The sequence below is a fragment of the Delphinus delphis genome, chromosome 20 (assembly GCF_949987515.2).
Source record: "Delphinus delphis chromosome 20, mDelDel1.2, whole genome shotgun sequence".
In the NCBI taxonomy this organism is placed as follows: Eukaryota; Metazoa; Chordata; class Mammalia; order Artiodactyla; family Delphinidae; genus Delphinus; species Delphinus delphis.
In genome coordinates, this window is record NC_082702.1 from 57,743,704 (window position 1) to 57,759,002 (window position 15,299).

The 15,299-nt window shown below is 49.8% G+C and overlaps 1 protein-coding gene across 3 annotated transcripts in view; it reads left to right on the top strand.

The window, feature by feature from the left end:
- Window positions 1–9,018: 9,018 nt before the first annotated feature.
- BANP (BTG3 associated nuclear protein) overlaps window positions 9,019–15,299 on the top strand; it is a 119,971-nt gene continuing 113,690 nt past the window's right edge. For all 3 annotated transcript variants that reach the window (XM_060000863.1, XM_060000864.1, XM_060000866.1), the window contains exon 1: window positions 9,019–9,094. The gene's annotated coding sequence lies outside the window, so the exon portion shown is untranslated. The remainder of the gene's footprint in view (window positions 9,095–15,299) is intronic.

Sequence of the window (15,299 nt, forward strand, 5' to 3'; positions counted from 1 at the left end):
AGGCACGGAGCCACACTGCGTGTACCTACAGGGGAGCAAGTGGCCCTTCTGCCCAGGGCTCCTGGGAAGCAGCCCGTCACCTCTCCACAAAACAGACACCATCTGATAGGAATTCGTTCTGCCCAAAGCAGCGTGTCCTGGTTGGCCCGGGATACTCCTAGGCTTTGCCTCCTGCCTCAGCATAAATATGAATGTGCCCCTTTCGTGCGCAAACTAGCCACATCTGGACAATCAATTAGATGGTCACCTCAGCTACACAGCTTGTACTGCAGACGCCAGAAAACAAAACACCTGCTCTGGACTCTACAGCAGTTTATTCCCCCAGAGACTTCCTACCTGGGAAATGGAGACATCAGTGTTCGGATGGAAAGGTGTGTACATTTGGGGGCGGGGAGGTTGAAAGTATAAGCATCAAGGGAGTCGGGATAGCATCATTGATCCTGGAATCCTGGATTCTTAGATCTGGAAACCCCACAGGACAGGGGCCCTGAACACTGAGTCTACTTGTGGGCTCGCGAGGGCCCGAGAATCCCGCTGATGGGATGCACAGTTTGGTCTGCAGCTTCCATCCAATTCTCTGACGGGCCTGTGAGTTTGATTGCCTGGGTTGCAAGCCACAAAAACCAACTGTGGGGCTTCCCTGGTGGCGCAGTGGTTGAGAGTCCGCCTGCCGATGCAGGGGACACAGGTTCGTGCCCCGGTCCGGGAAGATCCTACATGCCGTGGAGCGGCTGGGCCCGTGAGCCATGGCCGTGAGCCTGCACGTCCGGAGCCTGTGCTCCGCAACGGGAGAGGCCACGACAATGAGAGACCCGCGCACCGCAAAAAAAAAAAAAAAAAACCAACTCTGGAATATATACGCTTTTCTTCCCATGGAGTCATTTTAGAAATGTACCAGCCCTTGGGTAGCTTCATTCATTCTTTCTTTCTTTCATTCATTGACTTTTGCCTCGGTTTCCTCATCTGTAAAGTGGGGAAATACTAGCACGTACTCTGTTATGTTGTCGTGTTCATTATCAGTTGTAATGAACTGATGCAAAGAAAGCGCTTAGATGGTACCACTTCCATTACCCGCTGCCGAGCGCCAAGTTGCAGGCGCTGGCTGAGCCCTGAAGGAGCAGGTCCTGGCATCACAAGTCTATCAGCTGACACCCCGAGGACCCCCTTGGCTCTTAGGGGCGTGTCCTCAGCACTGTGGGCGGGCTGCCCTGCTGCCTTCAGCTTCCCTACTTTAGGGAGACCACCTCACTGGCTGTCTCTGTGGGTCTGGGGTCTCCCTGCTCCCTGCAGCCACATGGCAGGGCCCTGCTTCACTTACAAAGTACCACCAACCCAGCTTGTCCCAGACATCCTCAAGGCTGGCTCAGACATCAATTCAATTGCTGTTACAGTAGGAGCTGAACTCTCTGCCATTAAAAAAACATAAGGGCTTCCGTGGTGGCACAGTGGTTGAGAGTCCGCCTGCCGATGCAGGGGACGCGGGTTCGTGCCCCGGTCCGGGAGGATCCCACATGCCGCGGAGCGGCTGGGCCCGTGAGCCATGGCCGCTGAGCCTGTGCGTCCGGAGCCTGTGCTCCGCAACGGGAGAGGCCGCAACAAGATATACCATAATTTATCAAATCACTCTCCCTACAGATGGACTTTTTTTTGTCTTATAAATAACACTGCACTGAACATCTCTGAATGGAATTCCTAGGTCTGATGTCTGTGGGTCAGAGGAGAAATGCACGGACACTGCCGATCCACGCGATGCTGCCCGCCCAAGAGACTGTGCTGAGTCCTGCTCACCCGCCCACCTTACGTTGTGAGCCGCAGAGCCTCATTTTATTCAGCTCAACATCTTCTAATTTTCGACTATCTCCTTTTGCCCATAAAACATGCAGTAATTAGTGAGCTTCCCGTGACCTGCAATTCTCTTCGGGGATTGCAAGCTCCTCGTGTGGATTTGTGATGGTGAATTTTGTGTCAATTTGGCCAAGCCGTGGTGCCCAGATACTGGGTTGAATGTTTTTCTGGATGTTCCAGGATAGGTGGGTTATTTTGGGTGTGATTAACACGGAAATCAGTGGACTTGGAGTAAAGTAGATTACCTGCCGTAATGGGTGGTCCTCGGCCAATCAGTTGAAAGCTTTAACAGAACAAAGACTGATTCCCGCTGGAAAAGCAGGCATTCTGCCTTTGGGCCCCAAACCACTCTCCTGGGTGTCCAGCTCGCTGACCCACCCCATCAGATTTTGGACTTGCTAGACCTCCCCAATCACGTCGTGAAAGGGCAGGAGGAAAAGACTGGAATTTCTATTTTTATTTCCTCTCTCACCTTTTATAATTCCTATTTTTCATATGTTTCATAGAGTACACAGTACATTACTATCTGATACACGGATCTAATTCATACATAAATACACATGCATTGGAGGGGCAGACTCAAAATCTTTTTGCTGAAATGAGTGTGTGACCAAAAAGTTGGGAGCCCCCCTTTCTATAAGACCCTTCACATTTCTTGGCATTACTCTTTTCAAATAACGCTTTCTTCTTCTTTTTTTGCTTTCTATTTTCTTTTTGGCTGTGCCACACAGCATGTGGGATCTTAGCCCCCCGACCAGGGATCGATGGAACCCGCGCCCCCTATAGTGGGAGTGCGGAGTCTTAACTGGACCACCAGGGAACTCTCAGTGCTTTATTCTTATATGATAGAAATTCAGATTCACTCTTAAATGCAACCAAATGCTCTCCAAAGTACTTTAAGATCCCAAAAGATACATGCGCTATTCATAAAAAATTATATTCTAGTTAAAAAAAAGAAAGAAAGAAGGAAAGAAAGAAAGAAGGAAAGAAAGAAAGAAGGAAAGAAAGAAAGAAAGAAAAACTCACATTGGGCAAAAATCTTGAAAACTCACGGAAGTTTCTGCATGTGTTATTCACAGTAATTTCTTCGGCTTCTCCACTGGATTTTTTATACCATGATTTTCGGCAGACACTTTTATTGATTTTATAGATCTGCTGATTCCCGATTTGAAGAGCCTGAGGGGATGCTTTGTAGCCGAAATTTTGTCTTTACATGGATGTTAAACTAGCAGTGCTGCCCCGGTCATCACCTGCCTGGCTTCACTGCACTGCGGCCTGGGACAAATGAAAAGCAATGAATCAGGGCTGCCTGGGAGCCCAAGGGAATCGGTTCCTCCTCCCTTGAGACGCACTCAGCCTCTTCTTCCGGAAAATGTGCTCAACAGCTGCTGGGAGAAAAGAGCTTCCACTCCGCTGGACGGATGCTGATGTCAACGTCACAGCTCACGCTCGGCTACTCCTCCGGGTCACAAGAGCCCAGGGAGACCTGTGTTGGGGCAAATGCTGTGATGTCTGCCCCACTCCTGGTCCCTCTCCTTTGGTAACAGCACCTGGGTTTTCCCTGGGACACTCCCTCTCCCCAACCAGCCAGCAGCCCCCACCCCACCCCGCCATGTACCTGAGGTTTGGCCAATTGGAGGGAAAGTGGTTCACAGGGAACCTGAACTGGCCAGTCAGTGTTAGTCCTGGGAACTGCTGCGATTATGGGGAGAGAAGCACTGACTCTCCCTGGGGATTATGAAACTGCTCACATATGCACTGTTTGCAGTTGCTGGGAACACTTTTTGAGATCCTGCCCAAGAATGGAGAGAAAATTGAGCCCAGAGATGGGAAGGGTGGGGAGGGAGAGACAGAGACAGAAAGAGACAGAGACAGACACATGCAGAGAAAATGACATTGTTTCAGCCAAGCAATTCCTGTTCCTATACCCTGAAGTCCACTTCCAAACTTTTCACTTACGTGAATCAGTAAGTTCCTTTTATTAAGTTCATTGAATTTTTTTTTTTCTGTATTCCAAAGGGTCCTACCTTAGTTTCCATCTTACAGACGACGTAACCAAAGCTGAGAGCAGTGACATGACTAAGTCCCCTTGCTAGGAAGTGGCAGAGGCAGTGCTCAAATGGTCATGGAGCAACTGGAGGTCTACATGCAAAAAAGTCAGTCTAGACACAGACCTTATACCTGTCATAAAAATTAACTCAAAATGGACCACAGACCTAAACGCAAATTCAAAACTGTAAAATTCCTAGAAGACAACACAGGAGAAAACCTACATGACCTCTGGCTTGCCAATGACTTTCTAGACACAACATCAAAGACATGATCCGTGAAAGAAATAACGATAAACTAGACTTCAATAAAATTTAAAACTTTTACTCTGTGAAATACACTGTCGAGAAAAGGAGAAGACAAGTCACAGAAGGAGAAACTATTTGCAAAAGATGCACCGGATAAAGAACTGTTATCCAAAATATACAAAGAACCCTTAAACTCAACACTAAGGAAGCAAACAACATGATTAAAAAGTGGGCCAAAGACCTGAACAGACCCCTCACCAAAGAAGATAGACAGATGGCAAACAAGCATCTGCAGAGATGCCCCACGTCCTATGTCATCAGGGAACAATGAGACAACAATGAGATACCACTATACACCTACTAGAAATGGCGCAAATCCAGAAACTGACAACACCAAACGCTGGCGAGGGCGTGAGGACGCAGGAACTCTCATTCATTGCCGGTCAGAATGCAGTGGAGCAGCCACTTTGGAAGACGGTTGGGCAGTTTCTCACAAAACTAACCATCCTCTTATCATGTGAGCTAGCAACTGGGCCCCTTGGTGTTTACTCAAAGGGGCTGAAAACTTATGTCCACATACAAACCCGCACATGGATGTTTATAGCAGCTTTATTCGTAACTGCGGGAACTCGGAAGCAACCAAGATGTCCTTCAGTAGGTGAAGGGATGAATAAACTGTGAGACATCCAGGCAGTGGAATATTATTCAGTGTTTAAAAGAAATGATCCGTTGAGCCATGAGAAGACACGGAGGAATCGTAAATGCATGTGACTAAGTGACAGAAGCCAATCTGAAAAGGCTACACACTGCATGATTCCAAGTCTGTGACATTCTAGGAAAGGTAAACTGTGGAGACAGTGAAAAGATCAGGGGTGGCCAGGGGTTGGGGGGAGGGAGGGGTGGACAGGTGGAGCGCAGGATTTACAGGGCAGTGAAACTACTCTGCAGGAGACTATAAAGGTGGATACACATCATGTGTCCAAACCCATAGAACGTTCAATACCAAGAGCGAGTCCTAATGTAGACTTTGGACCGGGGTGATGGTGGCGTGTCCGTGCAGGGTCATCGACTGTGACACATGTGCCACTCTGGGTCGAGAGGTGATGCTGATGCGGGGTCAGTTGGAGAGGTGCCACAGGGTATGTGGGAAATCTCTACATTTTGCTCAATTTTGCTGTGAACTGAAAACTTCTCTAAAAAATAAAGTTTACTAAAAAAAAAAAAAAGGAGCAAAATGCTGACACACACTACGACATGGATAAACCTTGAAAACATCACGCTACAGGGAGGAAGCCAGTCACAAAAGGCCACATATCGTGTGATGCCATTGATACGAAATGTCCGGAACAGGCACATATGCAGACGGACGGTTGCCAGGAGCTGGGGGGAGGGGGGAGGAAGGAAGGGGAACGACGGGTAAAGGGTGATGGAAAGGTTCGGGAGCAAGGTAGTGTCGGTTGCACAACGTCGTGAATGCACCTGGTGCCACTAAATTGCACACCTCACAATGGTTAATGGTTAATTCTACATTAAGGGAACCTCTACTGATGGTACTTCCTTACATTTCTCGGCGGCCCGGAACGTGTGGCAGTGGTCTGTCCTGGCCTGGGTGGAATCCCCGCCAGCAGCGGTGGGGCTGCAGGCTGCTGCTCTCTCCCACTCCCCCTGAATCATCCTCTGAGCTCTGTCCCCAGGACTCCGGTTCACCCCCAAACCAGGTCTCTTCCAGGTGTCTGGGATGGGGGAGGAACTACACGGGAGGTCCCCTGGGTGGACGGGGCACAAAGAGACACTGTTCAGTGCAGGCTCAGGGAATAGCATATCCGTCCACCCAGTCGCACATCTGCAGGCCCAGGAGGCATCCAGAGGCCCCCCTCCCTCACCCCTGCCCCAGGGTCGGATTCGTGCTCCTGTCCCGTTGACGTCACCCCTCGGAATCTCCTGATTCGGTTCCCCTGCCTCTCCGTCTCCACTGTGACCACCCTGGTTCAGGCCTCCGCCGTCTCTTGCCTGAACCCCTACCACAGCCTCAACTGCTCTCCCCAAGTCCACTCAGGACCCCTCCTCCCCACCCCAACTCATTTTCCAACACTCCCGCCAGAGTGAATTTTGAAAATGCAAATCTCATCATATCCACCCTTGCCCCACACCTTGTAAAGGCTTCCTGTTATTTTAGGATGGAAACAAAACTTGTCCCCTGGCCAAAAAGGACCCGCATATCCCACATGCTAAGTACCTTTCCCGCCGTAGCTCACGGCCCTCCTCCTCAAAGCTCCAGCACTGCATGGCTGTGTGACCCTGGGCGCGTCGCCTAACCTCTCTGAAATTCATGTTCTTCACAATGAGAAGGGATTATAAGATGTGCCTGGCCAAGGCAAGGTAATTCAACACACGGTAATATGATCATTTCCTGAGTTAGACCCTCCGCTAAATCCTTTACAAACTCTGCTTCATCAAATCCTCCCAATACCCTCACGAGCTCTGAGTCTGAAACGCCAGTTCCCAGAGGAGACGGCCAACTTGCCACAGGGAGCTTGGACTCCAAGCCCACGTCAGGCCTGCTCTCACAGCCCTGCTCTATGGAGTTATACTGTTTTCTAGGCTTTTCCTGGGCAACTGAGGGCTTCACAAATAACTCACTCTTCTCCATGCTGGGTGCATCTTCAGGAACAGGACCCTCTAAGGATTCCGGGGTGTGCCTGAAGTGGGCCCTGCGCGGTTTTGAAGAAGCGGCCTTTGAGATCTTTGCAAACGCCTGCTGCACGCACATCCACGTGGTCCCCCATGTCTGGTGTCATCCAGGCCAGGGTGCACCTCCCTGTCTTTCCATAAAGCCCCCAGTGATGAGGCTTCAGCCTAGTTAACTCCAGGAACTTGGATTGGATTCTTTATATATATATATATTTTTGGCTGCGCTGTGTGGCTCGTGGGATCTTAGCTCCCCAACCAGGGATTGAACCCTGGCCCTCAGCAGTGAAAGTGTGGAGTCCTAACCACTGGACCACCGGGGAATTCCCTGGATTGGATTCTTGTAAGGATTGATGGCAAGGAGAAGAGTCCCCTGTGGTAGGGAAGTCAACTTTCATTGGTAGGCAGTTGTCTTCGCTGATTTCTAGCTATTTAATTTCTTTTAAACCATGGTTAATCAGCTGTCAATACTGCACACCTTCGTCTATTCGAGCTTCCTGGGCCGCAAAGTGAAAAGTAAATAAACGTGAAACATCAGAAACAGAAAAGAAAAGTCAAGCACTCCAGCCTAAGCACAATTGTCATTTTGATCAGCTTAAAAATGACGTCCGATGACTTAGCAGTGGCCTGGAAAGGAAGGAGCAGGCAAAGCCATGCCTGGAAGGGAGCTGCAGATGAGGACTTGGTGATGTTCTGAAATAGTATGAAAACCATCACCCTACGTTCATCTGCTTTCTCGTCAGATATTCATGAATCCTTGTCAAGAATTTTAGAGTTATGTGTTCAGACTGGTTGTAATTGAAACAGAAGTGGGGACAGAAAGCACGGCTCTCCCGGGACTTTTGCGGTTGGCTTCAGAAACCCTCTTCCCACTGCAAACGGACTCTGGACTCCAGACCCAGGTGCTTTGGCTTCTAGACCCCGCTTTCATCTCTTTCCAGCTATGTAACCTTGCTGAGCAATGTTTCCAATCTCTCTGGACTGTTCCTCACCTCTGAACAGGACAGATCTCATTTCATTATCAGGATCTTCCAAGCGCTGAGCTTCTGTGGTTCTTTGGAATTTCTTTAGGGCACTTTTCCTGCAGAGGAATCCAGTGACCAGTCTCAGGAGACCCCCGAGGGCTATTTCTTGAAGAGCCCCTAACGCAACAAGGTTGCCCAAGGCCGCACAGCTGGTTACTGCCCTGAGTACGGTTTTATTATTGGCGAAAGAGAAGTGGGCAGGAAACTAACGGTACAGCGTTTTCCTTTCCGAATGAAAATAGCTCCACCGTTTCGTGTTTGGAGGATCAAAGGAATTTTAGCTCGTTGTAAACAACTCAGAAAACAGAGGCGAGAAGAAAAATGAAAAAGCAGTGGTAATCCCAGCAATACCAGTAAGCAGGAATAACATTTCTGGGAACTGCCTATAGTTTGGGAATTTTTTTCCTACGAGTACCCACAAACGCACTTTTATGCTCTATAAATACAGCCAAATTCATACTACGTTTTTCATATGTAACAGTCCCTATATTATACACGATACATAACTAACATCAATTACATATAAAATATACATCACATGTAATTAATATATATTTTTCCAGGAGTGTGCCCTCGAGCCTGTGACGGCCCTAGGGTCCCCTGAACACCCGCTGTTACTCGGGGGAACACGGCCAGAGCAGTAGCTAGAGCCTCGCCGGGAGCAGCCGACCGCGGCATCTGAACTACAAGTCCCACCATTCCATGCGCGGGCGCAGTCGGGCGACCGGAGGGCGGAGGGACCACAAGTACCGGCAGGCTTGGCGCAGACGCAGGAACCACGAGTCCCAGAATGCATTGCTCGAAGCTCGCGCAGGGCCCTCCGGGATATGTAGTCGTCGGGGAGCTAATTCCTATTCATTAGGCCTCAAAGAAAATGCAAATTCCTCCAACGGTCCAGCGATGCGACTTCTCAGGGGCTAGCGAGGAGCCCGAGCGCGCGACGGGGAAGAAAGAAGCCTAAGGGCCTAAACTGTGGCGCGGGAGCACGACGCGTGCGCATGCCCGGCGGCCACCAGCGCCAGCGAAGGGCGCGCGACAGGCCCCGAGCGGCAGGCCCCTCCCCTACGCCCCGCCCCCCGGCCGGCGCGCCCGCCCAGGGAGCCTGCGCAGACGGTGCAAAGCAGAGGGCCGCAGGGAGGGACTCGCAGCGCCTGCGCAGAGCGGCGGCTTCTCTCGCGAGGACGGGCGCCATTATCGCATCTCCTCGACAAACACCACGAGAATTCCGCAGCCCACACGGTAATTGCAGCTCCCGCAGCCGGTCGCGTCTCCGCCTCCCCCTTCCCGCGGGGCGAGAGCGAGAGCGAGAGCGAGATCTCCCCTCCTCCCTCCTCCCTGCGCCCTCCTCCGGCCGCCGCGCCCGCGCCGCCGCCCCCGCCCCCCCGACGCGGGGACCGGCCGCAACGGCCCGCCGCTCTGCGCGCCCCCGCGTCAGCCCTGTCAGCCGCCGGTCCGCCGCACCTCAGCGCCCGGCTCCGGCCGCCCCTCCCCCCGCCCCGCCGCCCCCGCCGGCGCGGGCCTCTCGTCCGGGACCTGCCCCTCACGAGCGGCGTCCGGCCGCGGGGCGGGCGGGGCGGGGTCGCGCTGCTGCTGCGGTGCAGCCCCTCCGAGAGGCCCCGGGAAGCCGGAGGCTGCGGGCGCGGGGACCGCGGCTGCGGAGCGGAAGTGCGGGAGGCGGCAGGTTCACCCGGGGCGGGCCCGAGTGAGGGGGACGTCCGTGGGGACCACTAGTCGGTGCTCGGAACGCCTGAACCGCCTGTAACGTTAACTCCGTGGATTCAGCTCCAGTTCTCCTTTGTCTGGCAGTTAAAATAAGCGTGTGTTCTTGGGACGTGGGCTTCTGTCACCACTGGCGTTAATTTGTAGCAAACGGCTGTCATGTGCGGGTCCTGTGCTGCGGCCGGGCCCGCCGAGCGTTTGCAGCGTTTCTCAGCACAGCGGTCCAGGCAGGTGGGCAGGGAGGTGACTGAGGCTCACGGAGGGTGAGGGACTTGTCCGGGACACACAGCCAGGTTTGAACGCGATCTGTCTCAAGTCCATGTTCTTAAAGAGCTGCACACATACTTGATATCTTAATAAAGCATTGTACCCAATAAAATGTCCGTGGAAAACTTAACATGAGAAGCAAAGCCCCCTGCCCCACTTCTCAGTTCCGCTCCTCAAATTCTTTGATATCTTTTTGTTGTTTCTTGAAGTTCTCCATAGCTCTAAATAATAAGCTGGCATTGTATTGGTTTTATACGTTCTTGACTTGCTGTTATGACAGGATGAGTTAGCTTTTCGTATCTTATCTCACCTCTTCTATCCCTGTCGAGCAGATATTGCTTCACAGCCAGCTAATACATTTCCCCTCTCTACAGCCTTTTTTTTTTCCTATTGTTCGTGATGGCCTTTCTTTTTCTTTGCACTTTCTGTTCCCATTGATTCTTTACCTCGTTTTAAATTCTCAAGGATGGTGTTGGATCTCTCCAACCTTTTTCTCGTGTGGACTGATTACTCTTTAGACCAGCCCAGGTATCATCCCGATGTTTTCTTTTACTATACATCTGCGTTTGTTCAGGTCTCACGTTTTAATCTTGGCTTGCTTTATTTCAATGAAAACTTTCTGCCAAGGAGCCTTATTCCTTTTGGGTAACTCGTGAGGATCCTCATTGGTGTTCAGCCATTTCTAGAAGGCCCCGAAAGTGTCGAGTCCCACCATGAGTGCTCTTTGACTTTGGGGACGTGTCCTTCGGCTCTGGAATTGGAAATGCTCTTGTATCATTTGAGAATTTCGTCTGGTCTGCTTTTACTCTTCTGTGTTAGGAGCTGCTGTTAGTTTGATGATGGACATCTTGGATTAACTCTCTGAATCTCCCGTCTTTATCCTCTTCCTGTGTCGTTTTATTCTTGTTTCTGGGATAGGGCTTCCATTTATCTTCCAGTCCTATTTAAAATTTTTTTATTTCTACAGAGTTTTAATTTCTGAGGACTGACTTGTTCTTTTTTCGTAATAATGTATTGTCTGGTGAATGCATTATGTCCTTGGCTTTGAGGATATACTATTAAGGATTTGTTCAGTTCTCTTGTTCTCTGATTTCTTGTTTCGTCTAGTGTCACTTGTTGTTTTCTTCTTTTTAAAAAGTTTGGCTTCTTACTTTGTTTGGCAAGTACTCTTCAAGTATTGGTAATATTCTTGTCTAAGGCAGGAGGAAGCAGGCAAAGAAATCTGAGTCTGTGGGGCTGAATTTTTTTCTTTTTTTTTTGGCCGCATTTGCGTGGCCTGAGGGATCTTAGCTCCCCAACCAGGGACTGAACCCCGGGCCCACTGTAGTAAAAGCGTGGGGTCCTAAGCACTGGAACGCCAGGGAAGTCCCCTGTGGGGCTGACTTTGAAAATGTGCGGGTTTCCCTTCAGGTGTTTGGGAACTTTTTATTGTGCTGGGACCTCAAATGCCAGAAGACAGGTGTTCTATGGGCCTTTCAGCGTAAGGAAGACCCCTTTGATTTGGGGCTGCTCCATGTGGTGTAGGGAGGGCCGTGGTGCAGCTCTTCTGTATAGGGATCTGACTTCTGTGGGCAGCCACAGCCCTCGCCCTCGACCGAGGATCCTGGGTATGGGGTCCTCGCCATCCACAGGCTTAGAGCCCTCCTTTGGTTGTATCCACTCCTGTGTGCTCCAGATTGCTATTTCCTTTTCCCCCCATTAAATCCTCTTGGTCTGCCAGAAATTTGCCAAATCTCTTGCCTGTTGTCTTATATTCGTTCTTGTGGGTTTATTATACGATATTAAAAGTCATTTTAATGGGATGAGCAGAGCTCACCTGTGGGGCCAGTCGCTTTCTGTGAGTAGGTAGTCCAGGGTCTGTTCTCATTGCTCTGCTCTCCTGCCTCCCAGTGGCCTTGGTGATGGTTGCCCACCAGCAGTGGGATGGATGGCCGGATCACGGTCCCCATGGCCGCCGCTGCATTGCAGTTGTGGGCGGGTGGTGTGCGTTCCTGCTGGCCGTTCTGGCTCCGCAGCCTTGCAGGGTGCCAGGCTCGCCTGGGGAAGGCCAAGCACAGACAGCGTTAGAGCAAAGATTGTGATTTTAGACTCTGCAGTGAGCTTCTCTCTGTGTCACTGGGCCGAAGTTTAAGGATTGCCTCTAGGTAAGCAGTGATTACAGTGCTCAAAGTGTAATCTTGATGCATTTACTTGATTGTCCTCTGAAAGTTGTGAGTAGTGAAATACATCAGTTGTGTTTTCCAGGGCCTTGCTAGTGGAGTGCTCCACAGCAAGGACCACAGCATAACCATCACTGGGCTTTTGAGAGAAAAGCAGACTCTCAGGCCCTGTCCAACATACGGAATCAGAATCTGGAGCTTTGTAAACTTCTCCTTTTTAAAAAAATTTTTTTATTTTTTATTTGTTTATTTTTGGCTGCGTTGGGTCTTCGTTGCTGCGCGGGCTTTCTCTAGTTGCGGTTAGCGGGGGCTGCTCTTCGTTGCAGTGCGCGGGCTTCTTATTGTGGTGGCTTCTCTTGTGGCAGATCACGGGCTCTAAGCGCACGGGCTTCAGTAGTTGTGGTGTGCAGGCTCAGTAGTTGTGGCGCGCGGGCTCAGTAGTTGTGGCGCATGGGCTTAGTTGCTCTGTGGCATGTGGGATTTTCCCGTACCAGGGATCGAACCTGTGTCCCCTGCATTGGCAGGTGGATTCTTAACCACTGCTCCACCAGGGAGGTCCCAGTAAACTTTTCCTTTTGAAGGAACTTTAGACTTAGAGAAAAAATTGCAAAAATAGTTTAGAGAGCTTCCCTATGCCCGTCACCCACTTCCTTTAATGCTGACATCTTAGATTATCAAATATTCTTATAAAAATCAGAAAATTAACATCGTCACAGTACTGTTAATTGAACTGCAGACTTTGCTGAACTTCATCAGCTTTCCACTAATGTCTTTTTTCTGTTTCAGGAGCTAATCCGGGATCCCTCTCTGCATTTAGTTGTCACGTCTCCTAAAGTCTCTTCCAATCTGTGATATTTACACAGCCCCAAAGTATCTCTCCCAAGATGTTTATAAATTACAAGCGAAAAGTAGTAACTTCACAGTGGAAAAACCTGGCAGATAGCATCTCAGCATCACCAGTAATAAGACATAATGATATCATGTTTCTTGATATGCACTGAGACAGAAATGCATACCCAAAGTCTAACCATGACGAAACCCAAGTTGAGGCACATGTGCCAGAATCTGGACTAGTGCACCGCAGAAGTACCCCAGGCGTTGAAAGATAGGGAAAGGTTCAGAATTTGCACTTTAAAGGACTTCCAGGTGTAGCATATGCACTTTGCTGAAGAAATACTTCCTGTGTTAGATGGTTGTCAAGGAGAAAAGATAAAGAACCACAAGCCTTGTTTGGTGGATTGGTAAATGGGTGTCCCTGGCACAGGGTCTAGTGAGCTTGCCTAAATGGCTTATTGGTAACACCACTTACAGCTTACGAGCCTTAGTTTTTCCTTATGACCTTCATCTACGCTATAAATTCTGAAAACTTTAGCTGTACAGTTAAGTATACATATTACATGACAATGGCGACTGACTTTAAAATGTCCATTTAACTTTACCACTTTAGCTATTTAAATCTGGAAAAAATAAGCATTTTCTCATTTTGAAGAAAAGACTTCTGGGGGAAAATACGTATTAAAGTTCTCAACGAGAATGTCTTAGAAAAAGCTGTAAAAAGTTCTCCCTTTAGGAGAGGGAAATAAAGGTCGTTACTGTGTTCTCTGACTTCACATATATGATGGTCATAAAAACAATTGCATAATGAATTGTTCACTGGAATTGCCCTGAACTATTCTGAAATGTTTATTTTTGGCAAATTTGAGAGCCGCTGGGGGGGTTGGGGGGCGGCATCACATGGTTGAAATTTGCTCTTAAAAAGTTACACTGGTTTTGTTGTTCCAGGATCGTACCTGGAGCTCATAAGTCCACAGAAGAGTAGAATCCTAGCATCATCCCTCCCTTTCAGAGTAGTTTTAAAAATACTTAACCCTTGGGTTTCTCACTTTTGTGTAGGTTGTGAAACCAGTTAAAAGCGAGAGCTTTAGCTAATGATCTCATTTTATGCCATCTGCCTTGCCTTTGACTCTGTCTGTCCACTATCCGGGGCTGTGCCCGGCCTGCCTCCTGGGAAGAGAGGGGGCCCTCTTCAGTTCTAGAGGGCAGGGAGCAGGGGGATCGCTCTTGACGCCTTGTCACCCCCCCCCCCCCCCCCCCCAGTGCACGCCCTCATTATAATGCTGCAGACTAAGTCTGAGAGGAAGCTGAGCTTGGGATGACCACCCAGAGCCTGCCATTGCTTGAAACCTGTGGGTATTCTTGAATGAAAACACGATGGAAACCTTAACTTCCTAAGCCACTAGCTGAGAGTACACCCGAAGCATTGTGGAAGTCACGTGAAATTGATTCCTATTTTGAATTAAATTCTCTGCATCTTTCACATCTACCCATAGCCAAGAACTGTCTGATTTGATTAAATGTTTTGGATCATCTGCCTCTGTGGGGGGGTGGCCAGTAAGATTTGCTTTGTCTTTATAAGGACCCTCGTGCTGGGGAGGGGGGATGGTGGTGGTGATGACTGGTGACCCATAGGGTCGGATTGCTGACAATGCATAAGTGATGGAAGAATAAAATCCACCAGAAAAGGCCAGAGAAGGTGAAGAGATGAGAATAGGTTTTATTACATCACTGAAAAGGTAGATAGGTGGGATGGAGGGTCTGTGGAAGCTGACTACCCTTTCCTTGCCCTAAGTCCTCCTGTGTTAGCATTTAGAGTACATGAGTGCAGGTAACGCTCTGAAGGAGAAAGTGAGTTGGCAGGAAGGGCCCAGGTAGGGATGGGGCGGGCGGAGTGGTGTCAGGAAGCCGGCACTGCGCTGAGCGGCTTTGGGCAGAGCCCTGTACTGACAAACCTTTTGTAATAAAGATTTACGTTCTGTGCTGCAAAGAATGCTGCTTCTGGTCTCTAGTGATTTTTCCTTTTTCTTCAAGGTGGAAAGTCATCAAATGACTTGAAGCAAAGTTAAACCTTTCTAAAGTAGCAATGGGTTTGGATAAAGCTGGCAGTGAAAACTTGGTGCGTGTGCTGCTGGCATTTCCTTCTTGGTGTGAACTGTGTCCCTTGAGTGTGGTGACAGCCCCCGGGCACCTGGATCTTCCTGGGTGGGGTGGGATGACTCAGGCTGCGGTTCCAGCTGTCACCACCAAGAGTGGCCCTGCACTTGCGTTGGCAGGTGGATGGCAGGACGGGACCTGTCCTGTGAACTGGTGGGCTGGAGCCAGGGGTGGGTCTCAGGAGCAGAGTGCTGCGTTAAGCTGCCTTTTATGCTGGGAGCTTCCCTGGAGACGCCAAGTCGTTCACTCCACCCACGATTTTGACTGAATCTGACAAAGAATGCTGGGCATCCTGTTTACCAGTGAAG